Source organism: Gambusia affinis, linkage group LG02, assembly GCF_019740435.1.
Source record: "Gambusia affinis linkage group LG02, SWU_Gaff_1.0, whole genome shotgun sequence".
Classification (NCBI taxonomy): domain Eukaryota; kingdom Metazoa; phylum Chordata; class Actinopteri; order Cyprinodontiformes; family Poeciliidae; genus Gambusia; species Gambusia affinis.
Genome location: NC_057869.1, coordinates 23,891,773 through 23,904,189, shown reverse-complemented (window position 1 = coordinate 23,904,189; position 12,417 = coordinate 23,891,773).

Below are 12,417 nucleotides of genomic sequence, written 5' to 3'. Positions count from 1 at the left end.
GTCAAAAGGTTGTCCCTTCACAAAAGCTGCGTGGCTTAACGTTACATGCCACACAAAATGAAATTGCTCATTAATTCAGGTGGACACTAGTTTAGAGTGGGCTGCACAGTGGCACAGTTGGTAGAGCTGTTGCCTTGCAGCAAGAAGGTCCTGGGATCGATTCCCGGCCCGGGGTCTTTCTGCATGGAGTTTGCATGTTCTCCCTGTGCATGGTGGGTTCTCTCCGGGTTCTCCGGCTTCCTCCCACAGTCCAAAAACATGACTGTCAGGTTAATTGGTCTCTCTAAATTCTCCCTAGGTGTGAGTGTGTGTGTGAATGGTTGTTCGTCCTGTATGTCTTTGTGTTGCCCTGCGACAGACTGGCGACCTGTCCAGGGTGTACCCTGTCTCTCGCCCGGGACGCAGCTGGAGATAGACACCAATAACCCTCCTGACCCCATTAGGGAAGAAGGGTGTAAGAAAAACAAAAACAAAAAAACTAGTTTAGAGTGAGCTGCCCAAAGACATGCTGACTTCATTTTACTGAAAGCCAACAGAAACGTCGTCGGCTATTATGAGGAAGCACACAAACAGAACTAGCATTTAAAACTTAATCAGCAGTTCTTCTTTAAGCTAGCATTAGCACTGCTGCACAGCTAGATGCTACAGCAGGTCAGAAAAGTTAAAGATTTAAACTCCTGTATTATTTATTGTTTCAGATTCCTACCACTTATTATGGAATTCAATTGTATGATTAGTTGTTTTCACAGAAGAAGATGCTGTGGATGTTGGGAGATTATTAAATGGGCTTCACAACCCAGTCAAGTATCCCATAGTTCTCATTGCTGGTTTTGCAACTTTTTTAACCAGACTCAACTTTCCAATAACTCGCCAGAATGAAACTCTGAACAACTAGCTTCTTTAGCGATTAGCTTACCTTCTTTGTAGAAGGCGTCAGCGACTGTCTGCAGTCTGTTTGAACTGATTAACTTAAGTCATTTATTTGTATATAATATTAAGTCACATATTCAGGACTTATCTGTCCAGAATATGATTCCTTTCAATTGCATTCTGCTAATGTTTTGATAAAATTGGATTCTTTGTCTCATATAAATCCTTTAGAAAGAGTCCAGATATAAAAAAGTCAAGGCTAATACCTGAAGAGAGGCAATGCCGCAGATTGCCTGGTTAATCTGAAAATGTTCATGTTCAGAATAATAATAATAAAAAAAAAGAGTCTTAGTCATACTGTTCTATCACAAAACCTTTAAGCACCTCAGTAATTGCTCCAACATTAAGACTCATCTGATACTTTGGTCGCTACAACCATTAAAACAGCAAGAGAGCATAATTTCAAACAAGTGGCTTCTACCTGTTTAGCGTATTCCTTTCAAAATGGGTCTAATTCAATAAAATATTGATGTTCGTGGATGACGAAATCAAACAGCCAACCTCCCCCGTGGGCCAGGCCTTTTCTCCGTCTCTCCTCAACACGCGTTCACTCCGAGGGGGGTGATTACCAGAACTGCCTCCAAACAGCGTGGGCTTATGATGGGGAGCCAGACCACCGCTGGCTGGCACTTTTATGGTGTTATTAGCGCCCGTCTCCTCGCCTTTTGTTGCCTAATTCCACAGCTTTTAACACTCGGAGAGGAATTCAGATGGAATGGCGTCACCCCCTCCCACCCACCATTTCAAGAAACCGCTCCAGACTCAGCGGGCGTCGGCGCCTCTCATCGTGCTTTGCTGGAAAATTAGAAAAGCACAGGCAGGAGCCAAAACTGCCGTATCAAATCATCATTACCTTGTAGACGCTTTTTTTTATTATTATTTTTGCCTGACGACAGAGTGCAAATATTTCCACCGAGACCCCGGAAGTGTTGCACCGCTCTTCGGAGATTTGGTGAGAAGTGGTGGAGTGTAGTGGAGCAGGAAAAGTTTGGGTCTGCAGCAAGACGATGGGAAGCAACCACTGCTGCTCCAGGCTCTGTGAACAGGCTTGCCATTGATTAAAACAGCAAGGTGTGCAATAAAGCGCAAGGCAAAGTGTTGCCTTTCCATATGGACCCCCGAACCCTCAGGCTCTGGCCACCAATTGGGCCTTTCTGTCTGCCGCTGTTTCCCCCCTTTTCTCCTTTCTCTGCTTCCCCTCGGTCCCCAGATGGCAGAAACAATTTTCCAGGCCTCTGTCTCTCGCCTCCGCAGCCCTCTCTGCAACCACAAAAAGGGTCCTGGCCGCGATTCAACCGTTTACTCCAGTAATTAACAGCACCCACACCACAACAACTACAGTCGCCAGGCTGCTGCGCCACAGATAAACTCTGCACTCTGACACTTAGGAAAACGCGCTGCGTTAAACGCGTCACAGTGTGAACCTAAAGGAGAAATAATAGTGGGAAGATGTGGAAACAAAATGGAAACGGCACAGACTGAGAGGTGAGAACAACATGCTGGCTCCATGGCAATGATTACCTCATAATTAGACGAGACAAAGCTTTCTGCCTATCTAATGGCACAACACTGTAATTAGTGCCCTGACAGAAAATCAAAGGCTACTTTGTAAGCAGCAGGAAAAATTAACATTTTAGACCCTGAAGCTGTATGTCCTGATTAGAAACATATTAAATCAATGCATTGCTAACTGCTGGACATAAATAAACCCCCCACTGAAGGGGGCTGTGATTGCGAGAGTGGAAAAAAGTGGGTTTCACTATCTCAAGGAAGTGGCTTTAATGGTAATGGCTCCATCATGTGGGAAATAAACCATGCTTTTGCTACAAGATGACACGTTCAGCAGTCATTTTCCTTTCAAATCTGTTTCTCGGGTAAAGATTAAAGCTGCTTTTATTTTATTTTTTTAATGTTTTTTTTTTATTGAGGCAGATGTGATGAATTGGAAATTCAAAACAAGAGCATCTGTTGTCAGAAATGTGGTTTCTTTTTTCTTTTTTTTACTTTAGATTTGATTTGAATCTGAGTCTATCGAACTGTATTATTATTGGACAATAATGGTTTAAATCTGGATGGATGGATGGATGGATGGATGGATGGATGGATCTGAATCATAGTTGAATCATAATGAAAAGAAATAACAGCAAACAGAGATGATGTTTGTTGTGAATTGGAATAAACTGAATTGAGCTGGATTTTCACTTAACCTTGTAGCCAGGTCTGAGTATACTTGCTCTGTAACTCAAACCACGAACAGATGAAGAAATTACAGACATTTACAAATTAAACAGAAACAAGGAAAAAGTTGCTTGTTGCTGTGAATCTTTCCTACTTTTGACCTTTAAAAATCTATTTTGTAAGCGCATTTAAAAAAAGAATAATAATAAAAATTTAGAATTAAAGCTGCAAGCAAACTCTCTCTGGCAGTTCCCGCACCCGTCCACCAGGCGATATGCGCCAAAGAAAAATGGTGGAGATCGACTGATGCATGAGGAGATATAGCTGATGGAATAACCAAGGAGGGCACTGTGGAGTCAAATTACTTAATTTCTGTTAAGACAAAATTAAATATTTGGGTTTATGTTGGTTCATCAGAACCAGAACGTCAATGAGAACCTTGACGTTCTGGTCAACTGTTCACTGCAGACCAGTAGAGAGTTCGCCACAGCTGCTGCTGCTGCTCACGTCCCGCCCAGTGAGGAACAGAGCAGATAATTGAAAAGCTCACTGCTTGGGCTAGAACTGAACTAGATATTTAGTGGTTAAATTGCCAGTAGAAAACCTCCTCAATATACTTCATGCGAGGTGCCAAAACTGGAACTTATTGAGCCAATTTCATGACAAGAACTGCTTCATTTTGTTAGTAGAAAGGCATGTGGCTGCTGAACTCAAGGGCAGTCGTGGCTCAAACTATTTCAACAGAGCTCTGATTGGTCAATGGTTTGATGCCATGCTGATGTGGGAATGGATAGCAGTGTTGAAAGTTCTCTTTGTGGTACATAAATCTGCACCTCTCCATTGTGACACTAGTTGGAAGGTACTGAATGAAAGAAGTCTGCTACAGCTCGGTGCAAACGTTGAGACCAAAGCTTGAACCACTGTTTTTAATGTGTGTGATCCAGATTCTGCATATAATAATTAGATTTATGAATTATCTGAAGCTATTAGCATAAATAGTCCAGACAGGACTGTCACTAACAAGAAAAATGAACAAATCTCCTGGCTTACCAGATACTGAAATCTATTAAACATAAAAACAAACTGTGATCACGAGGGTTTAAGAAACGGTAGTGATTTTATTGAAAGGAAGTATCACTTGTATAAAAACTAATTGACATAAATAATAAGGAAGAGCAAATGTAAATATTGTACTAATCATATAAATAGCTTTTCAAAACTTTGTATAGCTAAATACTATACTTACCTGAGCGAAAGTAAAACAGAAAAAAAGACTGATCTAATAAAACGAAACTAAGAAATACCGTATAAACAATCCTCAAAACAGCAACAAAACAAAAAATAACAAGAAATTCTGAATTCTAGAAAGCAAAATACAAATAAATGAGAACAACTCTGCACTTTTCCATGGTAAAAGACACCAGCACCCAGCCAGACACTCTTTAAGTTAATATCAATTTTAAAAAGGAAATGACACACTTCTATGACTTGCATTATTTATTTATTTACTGATTCTTGTCATTTTTGTGCTTTAAACTATAAACTCTGTGCTCTTCTTCTCCTTTGTCATGATCAACAACATAATCAACTCGTCAGACTTACTGGAGGTGCCACTGACTGTACGTAAAAAATAATAATATTGCAGACAGATATAGAAATATGATATATCTGCATTGCTGGGATCAACAGGTTGCAGTAAATATTTCAAATTAGAGTCCAAAAGATTCGTGTTAATTCTGCAAGTGCCCGACCTCTCGGCCTGTATATGTCGGGCACATGACTCATCAAAAAAGTCTTGCGGGCCAATGCGACCCGCCTCCTCCGTGTGCCCATTAGAACCGATCCAAGCTGCCTGTGGGAAAGCCAGCTGATCCCCAACATCTTTAACATGCTCACAATCGGCTCCGTGGGAATACGACTAATTACTTCACATCTGTATTTATTTGATCCACGTGGAATTCTCCCTTCTGTCTGCGGCGCCAGCCCACAGCAGCTTCCACTAACAGTGATTCATCTAAGCCGCTCTTCTGGCACACATTCATTCTGGATCCCCCCCCCCCCAAAAAAAAAACAACAAAAAAACAACTCCCACCAAAACCAATGGAGGAAACGCGAGGATGATGAGGAGGGAGAACTTTTCTTTTTTTTCTTGTTCTTCTTTTTTTTCATCCCATCAGCGAAACTGTCATCCAGCAGCATAAATAAAGCACAGCGGCGCTCGCAGGTTTGCTGAATCACAGAGGGTGGAAATAAGACACAAGCTGTTTGATGGTGGTTGTTTAAAGAGAGACTTTCACAAACTACAGCATATTTTTGGGAGCCAACGCTCACAGGTCTCAGCAGGGCTCAGACGCAGAGGATGGGATACCTTCACACAACAGCAGCTCCTGGTGCCCTCTGTTGGTCACCAAAGGAACTGCGCACGCGTTCACCTGTGTTGACTGAGAGCACCCCACCTCCACATCTCTCTAATCCGCTAATTCTGCCTTTGTTTCAGTGCCTGTGCGTATCCAGAATGGCACTGAAGCATACTGCTACCCTACATGAATCTTTTTTTTTTCATCCTATAGAAAAAAAAATTGTTCTATTTGGAAATATTCTACTAATTGCGTTCTAAGTCTGTCATTATCAACAAATCACAATGAAGATTGCCTTGAAATGCTCAGAAAAGCAGAATGTTTTCCTGTGTGAACACCAGCAGAACGGCTGACAGTAGCGTCCGACTCGGTTGATGAGCTACCGTCTCCCCAGTGAGCCCTCGGGTGTTGTGAAACGTCCCAGCATGAGGCAGTGCACTCTGCCTCCCTCTGGAAAACAAACAAAGTCTCTATACATTTAAGCAAACAACAACAACAACTACAAAAAAAAAAGTTTGCCTCCCCTATGATTATTCCTCATATCACACTTTTAAAGGCGGTGGCTGCTCTCGGCAAAGCATTTGTATAGTTAATTGAAAACAAATGTACATCATACTCTTGATTATTTAAACCACAAGTTGGGAAAACAGGACTTTAAACTTCTTAATTATTCTTGTTCACACCGCATTTCCCATGCACACTGTCGCCTTAAGTGCAAATAAAGGCGCCCATCTGTTTGTAATTACAACTACATAATTTCCATCATTGAGTCTAATTATTTTGACTGCACATTTGATTAAAACTACTGCAGCAATGGTGCAAGTTTCCACTCCTCATTTAAACTTTCCGTGTCACGTTGGAGGGAGGTGTTGAGGGTCAAAGCTGCAAAAAACAAAAATGTGGCTCATCTGCCATGCACACAGCACACATTTTCAGACTAATTAAGTTAGCAAATAAGTCGGTTTTAGCATATCCACTCATAAACACAAACATTAGACCACCAGCAGGAAAGATTTCACAAGCTTGATCATCATTTTCTATTTATTTTTTATTTTTTTCAAATCCCCAAATTAAATTAGCAAGAAATTTCAACCCTCATGTCGTCAAGCCCTCACTCCCATCAGGTCTTATTTCCCTGTGGTGTCCATGAAATAGGACAAGCCGGCTGCATAGCAGGCTACTCCAATAAAAAAGGCTCCGAAACGTCATGTAACGCCACTTTACTGCGTCTCTATGTAAGCTAACGACATCATGAACCCCGGGGCAATGGAGGAAGCTAATGACGGGAGGATGATGGCAACACAGTGTTGCCATATAAGCCAGTTTCCAGTGGCTTGCCAGATGTTAAACAGCTAAAAGTGCATTGATCAGTGACAGGATGGCCCAAAGTGATATTTTTTTTATTTTATTTCCCTGGAAGAAAAACAAGGTTTGACTATGATCAGTTTTGCAGGACCGGGGAGAAACATAAATGATGTGATTTAATTACACATGTAAAAGTTTCAATTAATTCAGTCTGCAACACAGGAATAGAAGCGTCTGGCTGATGCGGTTAGACAGAAAGTACATTTTAAAGCAAACAGAAAACGATATTAATACAATTGTTTGAGTCATCCTCCCATTTTTAGAAAATATTTTTTAACTTAAAGAGTTGAATTTTGGGAGGATCTTTAAAGGTGATATGGATCAGTAGTTTTTCAGGCTTTTTGTAGATCCTTCAAAATAATTAGTTGGACTCCCCCACCCCTCGTTCTTCCCTCATTTTCAGACCAAGACACAACTATTTTCACAGGACACTTAACTTTGACATATAAATAATTCAGTAATTGGAGAATGTCTGTATGAAGTTGTTTCAATTTTGGGTTGATCCCCTAAATATCCCAACAACATGAAATCTGTCCAGACAGGCAGAAGATATAATACGCCGGGTTGGAGAACAAACTGACTTGAGTTCTTCTGTACCAGTTGTAAATCTTCAACTTTGTAGTCTCTTTTGTAGAGTCAGTCAAGCTCACAATAAACAAAGTCGATCACATGTGCAACAACATGTAATAATCGGTTTTCTTTATACAGTGCAGTGTAATTATTAAATCAAGATACACGCTACCCTCCAAGTAGCAAGCTTCTGCTGGGTCTTGTGTCATCATCACAACAGACCAGATTCATTTGAGTGCATCTGTTTATGCTTTTCGTAAAGTTTTTCCTCCAATATTTGCACGTTTCTCACGCTCATGCTAATTAGATGGAAATGTTCAAGCGGAAACATGAATCGATTCTTGTCTGCTAAAGTTATCAGGATTAAAACCATTTCAACCCAAACGCGTCAACTCGGCCGACACCAGCTGGTCAACTCCATCCTCGAGCCTCTTGTGATGTCATCGACTCAAACTCACGCGAGCAGTTTTTTTTTTGCCTTCTGCCTCAATACTTCCCAAAACTTGCTTTGAGAAACGATGCAGTGGACATCCACTCTTCATTGTCCAGCTGTGCTTCCATTGCCAGTGTGCATGGATTAACGAGAAAAACACTGGATAGCATCTTTACATACAACAGAGAGTCACTTTGCTGTTTTCCGATTTATAGATTATTGTCATTTCTTTCTTAATTATAAGTTTTAAACTGATAAATTCAAGTGTGTGGATGCGCCATACTTGTCCAACAGGGAAATAAATGATTTAAAAACAAAGGTGGTAGATTCTCGTAATGAATTGTGCCTACACTCATTGAGTTAAGTAATTTTGAATTAGCTAATAATCTGCTCCCTAAGAACCTGAGATGACATCCGAATCTAAGATGACTTTTAAAAATGCGGTTCTTCATCATCACAGACGTAATATTCAAGGAAACTGCCACCATTCTCCTCGTTTATTTATGCCACTCTGACTCCAGAGGAAAACACCTCCGATTTGTGTCAAACTCAGCAGCACAAAATATGACAACCGAGTGACAGGGCCTCACCCAGTAAACACGAAACAAGCAATTAACCCAGCTATTACCCTACGATCATGAACTGACTGTGGAGTTAGCTAGTTCCCGCAATGCTCGTGATTGTCCCCCTGATTCTGGCAGGAGAGGCTTTTGGAGGGAAAACATGGAACATCTGGTGGAAGCAGACAGGGGCTGGCGCTACATGATGGGAGAACAAGTGCCTGAAAGCTTCATTATGTCCCAGCTGTTGGGCTTTCTGTTGCCCTCAGCAAAAACAGCCTCGGCAGGATGATGTTCCTGGCAAGCACTCTGCAGATTATTTCATGCAAGACCCCGGCTTATTTTTTATTTATTTATTTATTTTTTTTGGTGGGAAAACGTGAGGAGGAGCTTGTGGGAGCCTCTTAGTGATCATTACAGTGGGGGCTGGGGGGGATAGATATGTTCATTGCATTTTTAAATACATTGAAATGCTGCATGGAAATTGTTGGGGAAGGTAAGATAAACAGAAGCGTGGAACACGGGAGTTAGCGAGAGAGAAAGGAACGAAACCCTCCGAATAAACCTTGCGAATAGAAAAGAGCTGGAGTTTATTCTAGCGCTCTAGACGTGACGGCACCATGAACGGATCAGCGGCCTGACACAGAACCGGCACGAGCCAGCCAACACTTTGACTTAATATTCATATATGATCCATGAAAAGAGGAAGCACGACAGAAACGGCAAAGGCAAAGGTTTTTCTCCCCAACAAATACTTTAAGCAATTAAAAAAGAGATTTTTAATATAATAAAAATAGATAAAAGGATGGGACAGTGGGGCATTTGGGGCAGGAGGGTGGCAACCTGTCCAGGGCGTACCCAACATCCGCTGGAGAAAGGAACCGGGTTCCCTGCAAAAACCTTCAACAATCAGCAGCTGTAGATAAATGGATAAGTGAATGCACTGACCTTTGATCCTTAATGGGCTAAAATGTTTCATTGAAGTTGTATTTATTTCCCTTTCGTTGAAAACTAGAATGACAACAAAGTGTAATTTTAACATCCAACCATCCAGAGTTTGTTCCCACAACCCGGGAAGCGAGGTGAGTCTGTTCCACTGTTTCCCACTCCTCCATGCTCCCTGCTTGTTAAAGATGCCAACACTTGATGGTAATTTAAAGCTCAAAAGTTGAGTAAGTACTGCATGTGCGGTGCGTAGTGTGATGGGTGAACACAGTGATTTCGAGCCGTCAAGTCAGGCTAAGTGTTTAAAGTTCAAAGGTCGGACTCGAACGCCCACTTTGTTTCCCCGTTTGAAAGTTTTCTCATTTCTGTTGTTTCCAGCCTGGTGCAGCTCAGGCGCCAGCAGGAGCTCCACTCTCTCAGGTTGGACAGCTTGTTCAAGTCGAATGCTATTAGTTCTGGGTCAGCGCCCGGGCTTTCTCCACACCCCGACAACACCTTTCCACCAGCCAGGTATTCCAGCCGCCATTAATCAGAGCGGTGACAGCCCATGGATGTCAGTAAATATGTTTCCTTCGCCGCCTCTTTCTTCCTCCACTTTTCTTTCACACTTTCTGTGCTTTCAGAGCCCCGACTCGGTCTCCTTGTTCTTTAGGGTTTTTGGCAAAACGGAAATATGCGAGATAGAGAAGCACACACATCTAGAAAGTATAGTTGGAAAGCTCGCTTTGCAACATATTGTCGGAAAACGGGAGAAGCCAACTACCCACGGGGCAAAAAAAAAAAAAAAATTCCCTCGTTCTCCCTTACATTTCGAAGCTTAAATGCATATTTTGTGCTGAACATAAGCGCCGGCCAGGTGCTTATGAATCTTGTCGAAACAAAATGTCTTCTCGCAACGTGACATTTCCTCTCCTCCTGCCTGTGCGGCTGGCAGGCGGACGGGTTGTGGCTCCTTTACGTGTGTGTGTGTGTGTGTGTGTGTAAGAGAGGGTGACACGCGGGCGCGGGGCCAACAGCAGCCAGTTGGAGGAACTGGGCGCCCATCTTGGTTGGCAAACCCAGAGACAGCTGTAACGTAGCCACCCACGGCCGTGCAATCAGGTTGGAGGCTACAGATTGCTGATAATGCTGCAGTCTGCGCCCCCTGACAGTAAGAAAAAAAAAAAAAAAAAAAGCAAAAACAAGAGGCATTTCTGGGGGAAAGTAAGTAAGTGAGAGCCAGAGCCAAATAAAGTAAGCAGACGATGGGAGGAGGCGGCACAGGGAGCCCTGCGAGGAGATAAAGTGAGAGGAAACGTCGCGAAACGACTGGTGACCTTTTGCTTGAGATGGATTTGTTTACCAACAAGCACGGCTACTCTGAGGTGACCTTCACAGGGAGCCGGAGCCGACGGATCTCGTCGGTTCGTCTTCTCGCCCACGCGTCTGCTCCCTCCACTCCAGCAGAGGAATGTTTCTCTCTGTCTTGTCAATAGATGGAGCCCTATCACATCGGTTTAGCGGCACATGTTCATTTAGTCATGAATAAATGACCAAACTGCTCCACAGCAACAGCCTCATTACCATCGATTGCTATGCTAAGTGAAAGCACTGCTGGAAAAAAAAAAAGAAAAGAGGGTTTTGACTGTATGCAGTAAAATCAGATCATTCTTCACCAACATTTCATTGTAGTATTTTCTGATAGATTTACTTTTCAGATTATTTGGTTGTTTCCTGTTGCATTTCCCCCCGAAGTTGGGATTGGGGCTCTACTTCCTGTTGAGAACCTCGCCGCGACTGGCAATGTTTCAATGTAGACTTGGTGGATTCTGGGAGGTGGGGGGGGTCAAAGGTTAACTGGTTGAGCTTAAAAGCTATTGTGGATAGCAGGTTTTCATTCGCCGAGATGTATTTGTGAGCGCACCGAGGTCAAACGCAAGCTACGTTAGGATTGAACTCGTAGCTGTCAGACTGTAACCGCGGTAACACAACAACCAAACAACAACGACCATTCTTTGCACCTTTAGATCTTAGCTTTAAATGCTAAACAGTTGAAAGTATTCTATTTGATTGATATTGAAACCTAATAAACTGAGAATGGTAGTGAATAAAGGAAGTTCGATTCTCCCGAAAGTTGAATTGGTCAGAATGTTCTCCCTGAACTACAAGCTGAGAGTATTTCTGAGTCATTTAGTCAGCGTCTGTTTTAAGAAATTATATGGCAACCAAACAACACTGATTTAATACAATTATGATTAAACACCTCACAAAACAATCCAGCCACAAAGTGAGAAATTAGTGGGAATAAAAGGAACTAACTTAGTGAAAAAGTGAAGTTAGAGCACTAGATGCAATAAAACACAGTGATACTAAAAGAACTTTAAAAGTCGTTAAGCCCAGAGCAGTTTTGTGTACGGGGTGCCGGTCCGTCCACAAAACAGGAGCAGGAACTGCAAAGACCTCCTACTTTCCATCTCTTATGTCTGAACATTTAAAAGCATCTGTTTAGGATGGAGAAGTATCTTAGCAATATGAAAGATTCTTTAGATAAGATGAGCCAAAGCCATTAAACCCCCCCCCCAAAAAAACGTTAAAAACCACACGATAAAGTCTTAAAACCCATCCAGTAACGGACAGGAAGCCAACAGATGGAGGGTGGAGTTATATGCTTCTCTTTTTATAGTTCCTGTCAAAGGTCTTGCAGCAGCAGCAGCAGCAGCAAATACAAGCTGCAGACAATAAAGAGGTGAATAATAATGTGTTCCTGTCTGTTGAGACACAAGCAAGAATGACTCGGAACAAAACACGGTGTATCTTTACCATTAGAAATCATTTCAAACTTTGATTGGGGAACAGTTTTTCTCTCATAACTGTCGTATCTCCTATTTTAGGGAGAAAATAAATCAGCGCGGACCAACTGTGTCTTGACGATAACCTCACTTTATTGCTACAATGTAACACGTCCTACGTCACACATCCCCACAATCCTATTGGTCTACTATACTTTCTCTAACGTAACCTGCGTAAAGCATTAACCCTTAATGCACTGTATTCAGATACACCACATCTCCCTTTTTTTTTTTCTCTTTTTTTTTTAAAA